This window comes from Tachysurus vachellii, chromosome 9, assembly GCF_030014155.1.
Source record: "Tachysurus vachellii isolate PV-2020 chromosome 9, HZAU_Pvac_v1, whole genome shotgun sequence".
NCBI classification, from domain to species: Eukaryota; Metazoa; Chordata; class Actinopteri; order Siluriformes; family Bagridae; genus Tachysurus; species Tachysurus vachellii.
In genome coordinates this window covers 22,034,512-22,047,588 of record NC_083468.1, presented here as the reverse complement: position 1 = coordinate 22,047,588, position 13,077 = coordinate 22,034,512, and the positions used below count along the sequence as shown (strand labels likewise).

At 38.0% G+C, this 13,077-nt stretch overlaps 1 protein-coding gene across 5 annotated transcripts in view; it reads right to left on the bottom strand.

The window, feature by feature from the left end:
• Window positions 1-4,672, bottom strand: part of shank3a (SH3 and multiple ankyrin repeat domains 3a) — a 242,946-nt gene extending 238,274 nt beyond the window's left edge. For 4 of the 5 annotated variants that reach the window (XM_060878260.1, XM_060878263.1, XM_060878261.1 and 1 more), the window contains exon 1: window positions 4,471-4,671. The gene's annotated coding sequence lies outside the window, so the exon portion shown is untranslated. Of the gene's footprint in view, window positions 1-4,470 lie in introns of all 5 variants that reach the window. The other variant, XR_009649025.1, reaches the window with a different exon arrangement.
• Between the last annotated feature and the right edge of the window lie 8,405 nt (window positions 4,673-13,077).

The following is a 13,077-nucleotide window of genomic DNA, read 5'->3' as shown; positions in this document are numbered from 1 at the left end:
TGGGGATATGATAGCTCTGTAGTTAAGGTATTGGGCTGCCAATTGAATGGTTGTGAGTTCGAATCCCAGGTCCACCAAGCTGCCACTGTTGGGCCCCTGAGCAAGGCCCTTAACCCTCAACTGCTTAGTTGTATAAAATGAGATGTAAGTTGCTCTGGAAAAGGGAGTCTGCTAAATGCTGTAAATGAAGTCTCTTCGTATGATCTGTTACTATAGAAATGATCACGTATAAGAAGGAGTGTGTTGAATGGCCATTGTCACTACTGTCAATTAATCAAGTTCCTGAGCAATCTGATTTAAGTATGCAATAAAACTGTGATACGAATGCAAAACAATGGCATTCTGTTTCAGTGCCATATCGAAAAAATGTTCCGTATTGTGTTGCTACTGTACTAGAATATTATGAATACGCTTCATATCGTAAAACTAGGATGTGGTTTCACTCCTACGATCCTGGAATCTCCAAAGTAAATAACAGTGATGCGAAAAACAATAATAGTCTCCTGTCTTCATAATAAAGAACAGAACCAAGCCCGGCTTACTAACTGACTCTGTATGTATGTGTCATAGCAGAGAGCTGCAAGCATGAAATTGCTTTCTCACAGCCTCAGCTCAGATAGGCTGTGTTTGCTATGTCTGGAGTCGTGTCGTTTTTCATGGTTCAGGTGAAGTGTGTCAGAGCTGAACCGGTGTTGTTGGCTGTAGCGTGACCCGAAGATGAAAATGAACTTCTCTTTCCTTCTCTGCATATAACGGATTGTAATTCAGAAAGACTGTCACAAACAAATCCACAGATGAACTGCAGCTATTACTGCAAACACAAAGGCAGTCTCGGAGTTACTATCGTTCAATAATCAGACTCAATCGTAACGCTCAACATACAGTTGTCAGGTTTTTTTTGCTTGGACATTCTCTGCCGGAACATTAGGGGGCGTTCCCACAGGGAATGTCCAAGCAAAAGTCCTGACAGTGACACAAAACCAGTGTTGGGCAATAACGTGTTACTAGTAGCGCGTTACTATAACACAGTTACTTTTGACAGTAACTAATACTCTAACGCATTACTTTTTAAATAAAGTAACTCTGTTACCGTTACCATGTGGTGCGTTATCCGTTACTTTTTTAAATGAATTCATTTTGGCTGAAGTGTAGCCTACAGACTAACCTGTTTACAGCAGCGACGCATTGTAGGATTGGTGGATGCCAACCTGTAAACACGAAGACGCCACACTGTGGTCGTGTTTCCGTTTATTCAAGTATGTGCGACAGTAATGGCAAGTCAAGGCGAGAGCAAGACGAGTTTCTCAAAGTGGAAATATGCTCAATATTTACTTTAGTTGAGCATAAAGACAAAAACCTTTTAGTCAAATGTAAGCTGTGTCTTTCTGGTTCAAAGGGCCTATCTACTGCGATAAACAGCAACTCCAATCTGGAGGTAGAAACTACATGCCTCGACGAAGCTAGAAGCTAACCCGGTGTTGGTGGACACACTCGAAGTGAGTTAAGCCCCTCCAGCCAAACAACAACGACTAGATTTTATCCAGACTGTTAGCCAGGGACAGATCAACAAACACACAAATACAAAATTTGTGTTTGTATAGACCATAACGCATAAAACGGCATTAATGGGAACAAAGTTACTTTTAACAGTAACACTTTTTGGCGTAAGTAATCAACAAAGTAATTGAGTTATTTTTTGAATGAAGTAACTAGTAACTATAACTATACTATTTCTTAGTAGCTAGCACAACACTGCACAAAACACACTGCCGGAATGCTCCATAATGCTCCGGCATAGAATGTCCAAGCAAAAGTCCTGACAACAGTCTCATTCGAGCCTAATTAGTCATGAACGAAAGGCCAGACTCATTTGTTCTAGCAATCAAGATTAAACTTCATGTAAATGATTGGACCAGTACAGTTATTAAACATGACAAACATCACTGTACAGTCTTTCTGTAAGTCTTATAACTGAAGGAAAGGTTTTCAGTATGCAGTGTGAAGATCCTGTACCCGTGAAATTCCCATGGGAATAAAGGGCTGATGGACACAGAGACAAATAGAGCAAAGGGGAGAAAAACCGGCAAACAGAAGAATGTCTTTCCACAATCCATAGCTCAGGTTAAATTTCAACCCAAGAGCCTTGAAATGGTCATTTCCCAGTTGGAGAGTAAAATCTGTAGCAGGTCATATTCATGAACCTAGAGCCACCACTTTCTGAAATGAAACCAGTGAGTTTGAGTGTGTTGAGTGTGTTTTTTTTTTTTTTTTTTTTATCTGGAGGTCACAGCGCATACAATCTGAATGCCTGATAAAAATCTGACGACCTCAAAGCTCGACTGCTTTTACAAACTTAAAGGAAGTAGCTGATTTGTTCAGATTTGATTGTTCTGATTTGAACAATTTATACATCAAAATACGTTTTTATTATTTACTGAAATGGGTAAATGAGCTGGCAAATATCTGGTTCCTCTAGGCATACTGTATGTTACAGTATGACATCATGTTTACGAGAGAGATTATTATGATTATTACTGTCTAAAGTGAAGAATGCAATTATTCTGCTAATCAAGAAGCCAAATAGCCGAGAAAGTCATCTAGTGCGATGCACTGTGTCCAATTATTTACCAATCCCACAACAACACTGACGGATAGCATTAACGATCCAAGTTAAAATAAAGTGTGTGTGTGTGTGTCTGTGTGTGTGTTTGTGTGTGTGGGGCAGTATGTTTGTGTTTTAGACACAACTGCAATCTCAACACTCTTAGATTCATAAACATGCTGCATCAGGCTCATTGAGATTCAGACTGCGTTACTTAAACAACGAGAGACGTCTTGCGAAAATGACCTGCAAATACAAGCGGTAAAGCAACAGCCAAATGAAACATAGCTAACTGTGGGCTCTGTAGTAGATGTCGTAAATGTGCTCGTTATTGTAAATAGTATCAGTGTCCGATCTGTTTTAATGACAAAGAACAAGAATCCTGTTTTAGATGTTTAAGATGATTTAGAGAACAAACAGTGGTATAAAAAAAAAAAAAGAAAAAACACAAATCAGCTAATAATAAAACGACATGTTGATAGGCAGGTCTCAGACTCACTGCAACCTGTCTGGTTTATAATAAAGTCTGTTCAAGAGTGTGAACTGAAAGTGAAATGAAATCAACTGTTTATTCAGAATATGTGGCCCAATAATCAATTACCATTAGAATAAAAAAAGTCCCTGTTGTTGTACTGAGAGGGTGACTAGTCTTTTTTTGTTTTAATTATATAATATAATTACATAATAATTTTTTTGTTTTATTAACTGATGAGAAAATACAATAAAATCAAAGAGCAGGTTCTTGTGTCATACAGTATGATCAGTCAGTTTGTTTCAGTCAGAGAACTTTTTAATACATGAGTCTTTACGTATCTGTCTATCTGTCATCTTTTATTTTCCCAAATATTAAAGCTAATATTTTCCCAAATATTAAAGCTTTTTTTAAGCAGCTTCAGGTGTTAAGCTGGTCACTGTTTGATAGCGTATCATGATTAATCCATTCTTTCTAGCTGCATTTTCACTTACATATTAACCAAGAAGCAAAAGCAAATATTTAACAGCTCCCAGGTTAACCCTATTAGAAAATGAGATTAGCGCGGCATGAGAAAATACGGTTGAGAAAATTTTCCGCTTCTGAAGCCCAGAGCTAATTAATCCTAACCAATAGTTGGTCTGTAATCATAGAGATCGTTTGTGTTTACCTGTTGGCATCAATAGCAGTATCAGCTAACATAACAGAGACTTGATGTTCATGTACTGTATATGCTGAGTTCTTTAGTTGTGTTGTGATGTTTGTTACAGTCTTAAAGCCCTCATGGTGTGGCAGTGACATTTAAGCCAGGCAGTTTGTGCCATGCGTCCTGCACTCTCCTTAATTGAAACAGATGGAGAGTCTGGGGCATGGCCTCAGGGCCCAAATGCACATTTATGACTCACACACGTACACACACGTACACACACGTACACCCATATGACTGCTGCTACCGCAATACCTCCAACTGCTGCAAACTGCACACAGAAAAATATCAGAATTCCACTAATAAGCAAAACCTTGTCGGCAATCAAGTGGGATTTCATTTTCAATGCTTTCAAATCAAAACAGTATCTGAGCAAAGATTAAAGACTGAGGCCAAGATGAAAAAAAAAAATGCATGCAGGTTTAAGTTGATGAGCAAACAAGATACAGAGACTGGTCAACCTGAATAATCAAGGAAATTTTAGCTTTAAATCATGAGAGACAAGTGTAATGAAAACAATGCTGTAGTCATAGCAAAATCCTCTTGAAAGTCAGAACACTTTTTCTGAATTTGGATTGGGAGAATGTGTTGGAAAAAAGGTCCGCAATCGATCGACTCTTATTACTACCGTACATGCAGTGACAGATAATTATTAGGTAATAAGAAGTGAAAGCAGATATTGAGTATTACCTTGTTTATGTGCAGAAGGAAGGATAGTAATTCCAAACATCAATCTGTCTGAGCTTCAAAGAAATGAAAATCCAAAAGTGGGTTCTAGAGGTCAATCCTGACCCCAAACACCAGGTTAAAAATTACTTAGATACAAACAACCTGGCTCCCATAGCCTGTCTGGTGCAGTTAGATATGCAGGAGTGTGTTTGTCTGTATGTGTGTGAAAGAGAGAGAGAGAGAGAGAGAGAGAGAGAGAGAGAGAGAGAGAGAGAGAGAGAGAGAGAGAGAAAATTAGAGAATGAGCCATTCACCTGTTGGAGAGCCAATCTGATAAAGTAAAGACTGTTCTGCCATCTCCACTGACCTGGGAACAGATGTGTGTGACAGAAGTATACAGTGAGCATTGTGTTTTGTGCTGCTCTCAGAACAGGCCATCGGGTCACACCAGGCTTCTACTGCCCTCTGTGTGTAACGCTGATAGGAGCCGGAGTAAGAGGATCAGCTTTCGGCTAGGCCAGAAAACAATACCTGCTCATTCAGAGCCTAAAGGCATGTGTGTGTGTTGTGTGTGTGTCTGTGTGTGTGTGTGTGTGTGTTGACTAGGAGGCCATGCAGGATTGGTGCCACTTGGCTCTCATGACAGCCTCCCTTTTTAACTTTTCATATAAAGATGGACATTTCTAAACACACACAGCCACCAGACTGATCTGTACTGCACTGGTTCGAAAGGTGGCTGAAGTTCAAAGCAGGTGTTTGTAATAATTTTACTCATTCATACACGCCAGCACATTGACACTTTGGCATCGTTACCTACATACAGTCTTTAGAAAGACTTTATATTGCCTAGTGAATAAGAATGTGCCATTATGTGAATTCTTAAACAGCCAGACTGTAGCACAGATATGTGTCTGTTTCACACCATTCTCATTGCCTTTATCACCTTTAGATACAGAGAGTGCAGTCAATAACAATCCTCACTAACAGTATCGCACAGGAACAGGAACAGTCTCAGATGTATGACTGGTATCATGTATCTCAGATGTATGACTGGTATCATGTATCTCAGATGTATGACTGGTATCATGTATCTCAGATGTATGACTGGTAGACATGATTTACTTGAATGTGAAATAATCTTCAAGATGGGATTTAGGTCACCTGCAATGTCCACACAATATAAGCACCACAGTGCAAGGTATTAACAGCATCATCTCCATACTCTACCACACAAAATTTTGTAGTATTAGTTTGGGTCTATGAAAATTAATCACAAGTCTAGATAATAAATTACATAATGGATAAATTCAAAGCATCTCCAGTCCATATCCTAAGTGCCCTTGACAAAAAATGATGTCTGTAACTAGATCAATTCTGGTTTTGTTCAGGAACACGCATCATCAACACAGGATTGTTGTCACAAATACTCTTTGCAGTTTTACACATAATTACGCACCTTATAAGAGTGTTGCTAAAGATGATTTAACAAATGTGTTCTATTTAGTTTTGTTTTTTTTGCACTAGTTAACGGTTTCCGCTAAGCCTGTCAGTTGAAGTGATTCAATTGGACCAGAAAATGATACAGTATTATATTCAAAATTTTGTGAGCCGCAGTCATTCTGAATGCTGCTTTGCTCCATAACCAAAACTGACATGTTTTCCATTGTCAAAATTCGAAAAGGAAGTATGAACATTCTGACCAATTCAGCTCCAATTAAACCAGTTCAGCTCCTGGCACCAAGAACGAATGGGTTCCATATCTAGTTTTCTGAGGACCACTAGCTTGAAAATCACACTGACCAAAATGGATCAAACTGTCAGTGCATTTAATGCATAAATCCAGTGCACTTAAAAAAAAAATTGCCCAACTCAAGCCATCTATTACTTTCATACAAGCATGTGATAGTGTGTTGGGGTTCTGTGAGTCCTGTGCTCATGTGAATATCAGGACATGTGCATGTGAGTGTATAAGTAAGACTGACACATATCCAGGCCGAATAATAAGCAGCTGAGAGGAAGCATGTCAAAGTCCATCTTGTACAGCACCATTTCACTCTGAGTGATGTAACATAAAAGGAATGAAATATTTATGATGGTGGTGAAAGTGAATGTGAGGGAGGGATAGAGAGAAGCAGCCTGTGTCCTACCCAAATGTCATGGACACGACAATGTCCTGCGAGACTAGACTCTCCGTAGGCTGAACGCAGAGCCGAGCTCGTCTCCCTTCACATGCTGACAGGCCTGAGGATACGAGGACAGCCATCTGCTCTGCGACCTCAGCTGTAAGCACAAGCACGTCCCTAAACCAAAGGGCTCAGTGTCACCAAAGACAGCACACAAACAAAATCTCTATCTCTAAGCATACTCATGTCCAAAAGATCACACGTTACTATAGCTATAAAAGAGGTAATATTAAAAGTTCAGACAAGTTACTACAAAGAGGATGTAACATCACTATTTTAAGCAGACTTTCTTGATTAAGAACTACTTGATTAAGACCGAATTTTTTAAATTGCATCACGAAAATTATTTTAATGTTACATTTAATGATTAGACTCAATATTCAAGTCTCCCATTCTCTATGGTCTCCATTGCAGCAAGATGAAGCGATATTAAAATGTCCTGTACTTTACAGTATGCATTATACATTACGCTAAAATCACAGGCGAAGGAATAACAGCACATCCTGATGTTTTTATATTTCTCTTATATTTCATTTTTAATAACATAATGACATGCTATGTAACAAGACATTTCCTGTTATCATGTACATTATATGATAGGATCAGTCGCTTACTTTCTCTTGAAGCTAATAAGAAAGGCAGCTTGTTGACAAACCAGAAAACACAAAGAACTCAAGCACAAAGATCTTTCTTGTGGTGAATTGTTTGAGCGATATTTGACAATTTCATAACTGGTAATTCACAGCTTGGAATGAGTGCAATTTCGTGCTTGGCTAATTAAACATACACAGCAGGAAGTAAATCATACAAGCCTATAATTTTATGTTTTGTGAGCAACATGCTAGCCAGCTATCCGTAATTAGTGATGTATATTTTCCTTCTCAAACCATTGTCAATGTTATGGTTTTAACAAATGCATATGTTTGAATTTTTATTGATCTAAAGCAACTATTTGTTCTTACAGTATTTACAACCTATTTACAGATAAACAGTGCTTCTTTATTTTTCCTCTGATGCTCGGTGTAGCCATATTGATTTTGACATCACTCTGTTAACCTGAAAGGATATTGTTTAAATAAATGTCACATTATCAACAATTACACATTCTCTTGGTTAAATAGCACGTGTTTTGCAGCATTAGAGATGGGGACGATCCAACCCTATATCGGTATCGGGGCCTATATTGGCGTCATTCACTTATCAGATATCTGGCAGAGAGACGATCCACGTAACGGTTCATATTAAAGTCCACAGTTTGCGCTGGACCATGAACCCACCGTAACATAATTTAAATGAGATGAGAACAAAATGTCGTTTGTTTGGAGATATTTTAGTCTATAAACCCAAAAAAAGAATGACTGCTACTTGTAATGTTTGTAAAGCCAGCGTGTTGAGGAGTGGAAGTACGGTTGTCTAGTTCAATACAACTAGTTTAATCAAGCACCCGCATAGGTTTCACCAGAAGTTCATGCTAGCCAACAGACTTGGAATGCATTTTTGTGCATTTACATTTATTTTTATTTTTTGCTCTTCTAATAAGAAGTATCGTATGGTTAATGTCAGCTTTATAAGTATTCTTAAACACAATACCATCATCAATGATAATATTAAAGCAAAAAGAGCTCTTGTATCGGTATCTGAACTGACAAAATGTGAATGTGGTAGTTAAGGGATACTGTGTGGTATTTAAGTGATACAATGTGGTAGTTAAGTGACACAGTGTGGTAGTTAAGGGATACAGTGTGGTAGTTAAGGGACACAATGTGGTAGTTAGGGGGTACTGTGTTTTAGTTAAGGGATACAATGTGGTAGTTAAGGGACACAATGTGGTAGTTAGGGGGTACTGTGTTTTAGTTAAGGGATACAATGTGGTAGTTAAGAGATACAGTGTGGTAGTTAAGGGATACAGTGTGGTAGTTAAGGGATACAGTGTGGTAGTTAAGGGATACAGTTTAGTAATTAAGAGATACAGTGTGGTAGTTAAGGGATACAGTGTGGTAGTTAAGAGATACAGTGTGGTAGTTAAGGGACACAATGTGGTAGTTAGGGGGTACTGTGTTTTAGTTAAGGGATACAATGTGGTAGTTAAGAGATACAGTGTGGTAGTTAAGGGATACAGTGTGGTAGTTAAGGGATACAGTGTGGTAGTTAAGGGATACAGTTTAGTAATTAAGAGATACAGTGTGGTAGTTAAGGGATACAGTGTGGTAGTTAAGAGATACAGTGTGGTAGTTAAGGGACACAATGTGGTAGTTAGGGGGTACTGTGTTTTAGTTAAGGGATACAATGTGGTAGTTAAGAGATACAGTGTGGTAGTTAAGGGATACAGTGTGGTAGTTAAGGGATACAGTGTGGTAGTTAAGGGATACAGTTTAGTAATTAAGAGATACAGTGTGGTAGTTAAGGGATACAGTGTGGTAGTTAAGAGATACAGTGTGGTAGTTAAGGCATACAGTGTGACAGTTAAGGGACACAATGTGGTAGTTAGGGGTACTGTGTTTTAGTTAAGGGATACAATGTGGTAGTTAAGAGATACAGTGTGGTAGTTAAGGGACACAGTGTGGTAGTTAAGGGATACAGTTTAGTAATTAAGAGATACAGTGTGGTAGTTAAGGGATACAGTGTGGTAGTTAAGAGATACAGTGTGGTAGTTAAGGCATACAGTGTGACAGTTAAGGGACACAATGTGGCAGTTAAAGGATACAATGTGGTAGTTAAGGGATACAGTGTGGTAGTTAAGGTATACAGTGTGGTAGTTAAGGGAAACAGTGTGGTAGTTAAGGTATACAGTGTGGTAGTTAAGGGACACTGTGTGGTAGTTAAGGGATACAGTGTGGTTGTTAAGGGATACAGTGTGGTTGTTATGGGATACAATGTGGTAGTTAAGGGACAGTGTGGTAGGTACAGGATACAATGTGGTAGTTAAGGTATACAGTGTGGTAGTTAAGGGACACTGTGTGGTAGTTAAGGGATACAGTGTGGTTGTTAAGGGATACAGTGTGGTTGTTAAGGGATACAATGTGGTAGTTAAGGGACAGTGTGGTAGGTACAGGATACAATGTGGTAGTTAAGGTATACAGTGTGGTAGTTAAGGGAAACAGTGTGGTAGTTAAGGTATACAGTGTGGTAGTTAAGGGACACTGTGTGGTAGTTAAGGTAAACAGTGTGGCAGTTAAGGGATACAGTGTTGTAGTTAAGGGATACAGTGTGGTTGTTAAGGGATACAGTGTGGTAGTTATGGGATACAATGGTAGTTAAGGGATACAGTGTGGTAGTTATGGGATACAATGTGGTAGTTAAGGGATACAGTGTGGCTGTTAAGGGAAATAGTGTGGTAGTTATGGGATACAATGTGGTAGTTAAGGGATACAGTGTGGTTGTTAAGGGATACAGTGTGGTAGTTATGGGATACAATGTGGTAGTTAAGGGATACAGTGTGGCTGTTAAGGGAAATAGTGTGGTAGTTATGGGATACAATGTGGTAGTTAAGGGATACAGTGTGGTTGTTAAGGGATACAGTGTGGTAGTTATGGGATACAATGTGGTAGTTAAGGGATACAGTGTGGTAGTTATGGGATACAATGTGGTAGTTAAGGGATACAGTGTGGTAGTTACAGGATACAAACTACATGGAAGCTTTTTTAACTAAAAAAAACTGATAACTGTTTTTAGCTGGATTTTTTACATAATAACAAATTAGTATTTGAATATTTTGTTATGCACCAGATGAAACAAAACCTCACTGAACTTATTCCCACTGATCTTAATTAACACATAAAGTCTCTATAAAATGCCTAACATGCTTTCCAGACTGGAAATCCATTTGCCACACAGGGTTTTTCATTAGCTTAATAAACTTTTGCCAGTCCATTGTTCTTGTTTTCATGTTGTTTCTAGCATTAATTTATATATATTTGTCCCACAACATGCTAATCAGCTACAGCACTTTCTGTAAATACGTTAAAATGAGATTTTCAGTGCAACAGCATGATTAGAGAAGTTATAATCTGCCTTAAAATGATCAGGTCATTTCTGGAACATTCCTCATGTTAACTAGAAGCACTGGCAGTGTTGCAGTTGTAACTAACTCACTTAAATGTAACACATTAATGATGATCCGAGACAAAATATTTAGAGGAATATATACTGTATAAGCCAAAATAACTGACACATATTAAAAGAAAAACACAACTTCTCATCTTTTTCTCCTAAAGCCTTGTTTTCCATTTCAAATCAAGACTTCTTTGTCGTTTTTGAGACCTAATTACTTAATCTTTCTGATTTTCTTCTCCCTCTCAAGCCGAGTTTATTGCTAATTTAACTTTCAGAAGGAAACACCTGTTAATACGCCCCCTGCTGGCTCTGAGGCGTTATACATCTAATATTATATTGCTCATTTGTTAAAGCTGAAAGCTACTGGGTCAGTCAGTAATCTGTCCAGTTACATTTATAAATGTACATATGCATGTACATGTGCATGTTTCAGATCAGTAACGTTTATAAAAACACCAATAAAACCTCTACAGCACATTTTCAGAGCACTCAATACGTTCCCTTATTGGAAATGATGTCATATTTTCTGAAGCATCTCAGAATAGTTGCTTGTTGTCTTTCATTGAGTCTGCTGACTTTTAAGTGTTTACTGATTCATGTTCTAGTGTGTAGTGAGTCAGGGTTCTTACTAGTTCCCAAACTTAATAGGCCTATATACCAACCTAAAACCTCCAGGCTCATTATTGGGACCCCACTTCCTGAAAATGAGGACATCCAATGGATGTGGTGTCTGTGTAAAGCTCACATCATCGGCAAGGACACCGCCTTGACCTTCCTACCCTCTGTGATGAGCTTCAGGTAAGTGACAGCTTTTACCCCACAGCGGCCTCCTTACTGAACCCCCCTACTGACAGTAATATTCCCCCTTCACACTGATGTACCCTTCAGAACTGTAACATATCACTGTATGTTTTCTCTATATATATATTCTGTATATTCATAGACATATATATGCAAACAGAAGACATGAAATAAACATCTGTCATTTTTTTTTAATAAAGATTTTAGAGCACAGTATAATTATTAAATACCTTTTTTTGCATTAATATGTGAATCCATTTAGCATTTCATATCTTACTGTGCCAACCATTAGTGGTTAAAAATGTCAATTTTAGTTGTGTAGCTGTGTACAGAAAATATGTCCTTAATGTCCTTCTTTGCTTTACTTAACTACATTGTCTGTATTTGCTAATTGTATGCTAAAAACTCAACCATGTTTAACCTTTTGTAGCCCTCAGGTGGACCTAACCTGTTTTTATATATCTTGTGTTATATTAAAAGAAAAAATATAGATTTTTTTTTTCCCCAAATGAATTTTTTCTTTGAAGAACTTGTATGAGGAAAAAACATATCCTTCTCTTAAATGTTTACATCTCTTTAAAGGTCCTTGGGTCAATTTGATCCAATAATAAATTCTCAGAAGAGTAACTGATAACAGATGACTCATGGTAAATATTAATAAATAACTTAATAAATAAGTTCATATCAAAGACACAATGTGAATGCACTCTTATCTAAAGATGTTAAAAAAAAAGCCCAAGGTCTTGAGCATGTGAAGTCATGGTGATAAGAATTCAGGTGCAGGATCCTGTTACCCAAAACTGCACATCCCAGACAGCCACCTAAAGTAATGGTGGTGTGATGTGTGTGCTCATCTGTGAACATGGGAGCGCTAGGTGTGTAACAAAGACCATTGTAGCTTGCACCTGGTGGTAACAACCAGACACTATAAAACATCTTGGACATGGTCCAGCATCTACTTTTGTAATGCACACTAAGATTTTCACTATCATGTGCAGTCGAAACAGACACACATTAAAATGGTGTTTGTTTCTCACAACTAAAGTCTGTTATTCTGTAGCGGTCAGTGGTGACAGCGTTGGCTCTGGGTCACTGACCAGAGGTCGGGAGTTCAAGCCCAAGCATGTTAAACTACAACTAGTGTGCCCTTGAGTAAAGACCTTAACCCTTTCTGCACCAGGGGTGCTGTAGCATGGTTAACAAGCTGGCATGTATGAAGAAAAGATGTTCACTGTGCTGTAAATGTATATGTAATAAATAAAGGCTTCCTTTTTATATAATTCTTCTCTGTTTTAGTTTGTCTGCTGCAGACTTGAATACTCACAGATGGTTCTTTTTATGCAATGTTATTTCAGAAAGATGTGGTTTGTTTTTGTGTAAATAAATGTAACTGGCAAAAACACACACACACACATACACATTTAAAAAAAATCAAACAAATTAATTGTGCATTTTCTGCTTGTTCTTTTATAGATGGCATTTGTTTTGTTTTAGCCAATAGGGCACTTAATATGACAAGCTAACGTTACAACTTTAGAGAAAAAAGCATGGTTAAAAGTGTGATGATTACCGTATTTTCCGGACTATAAGC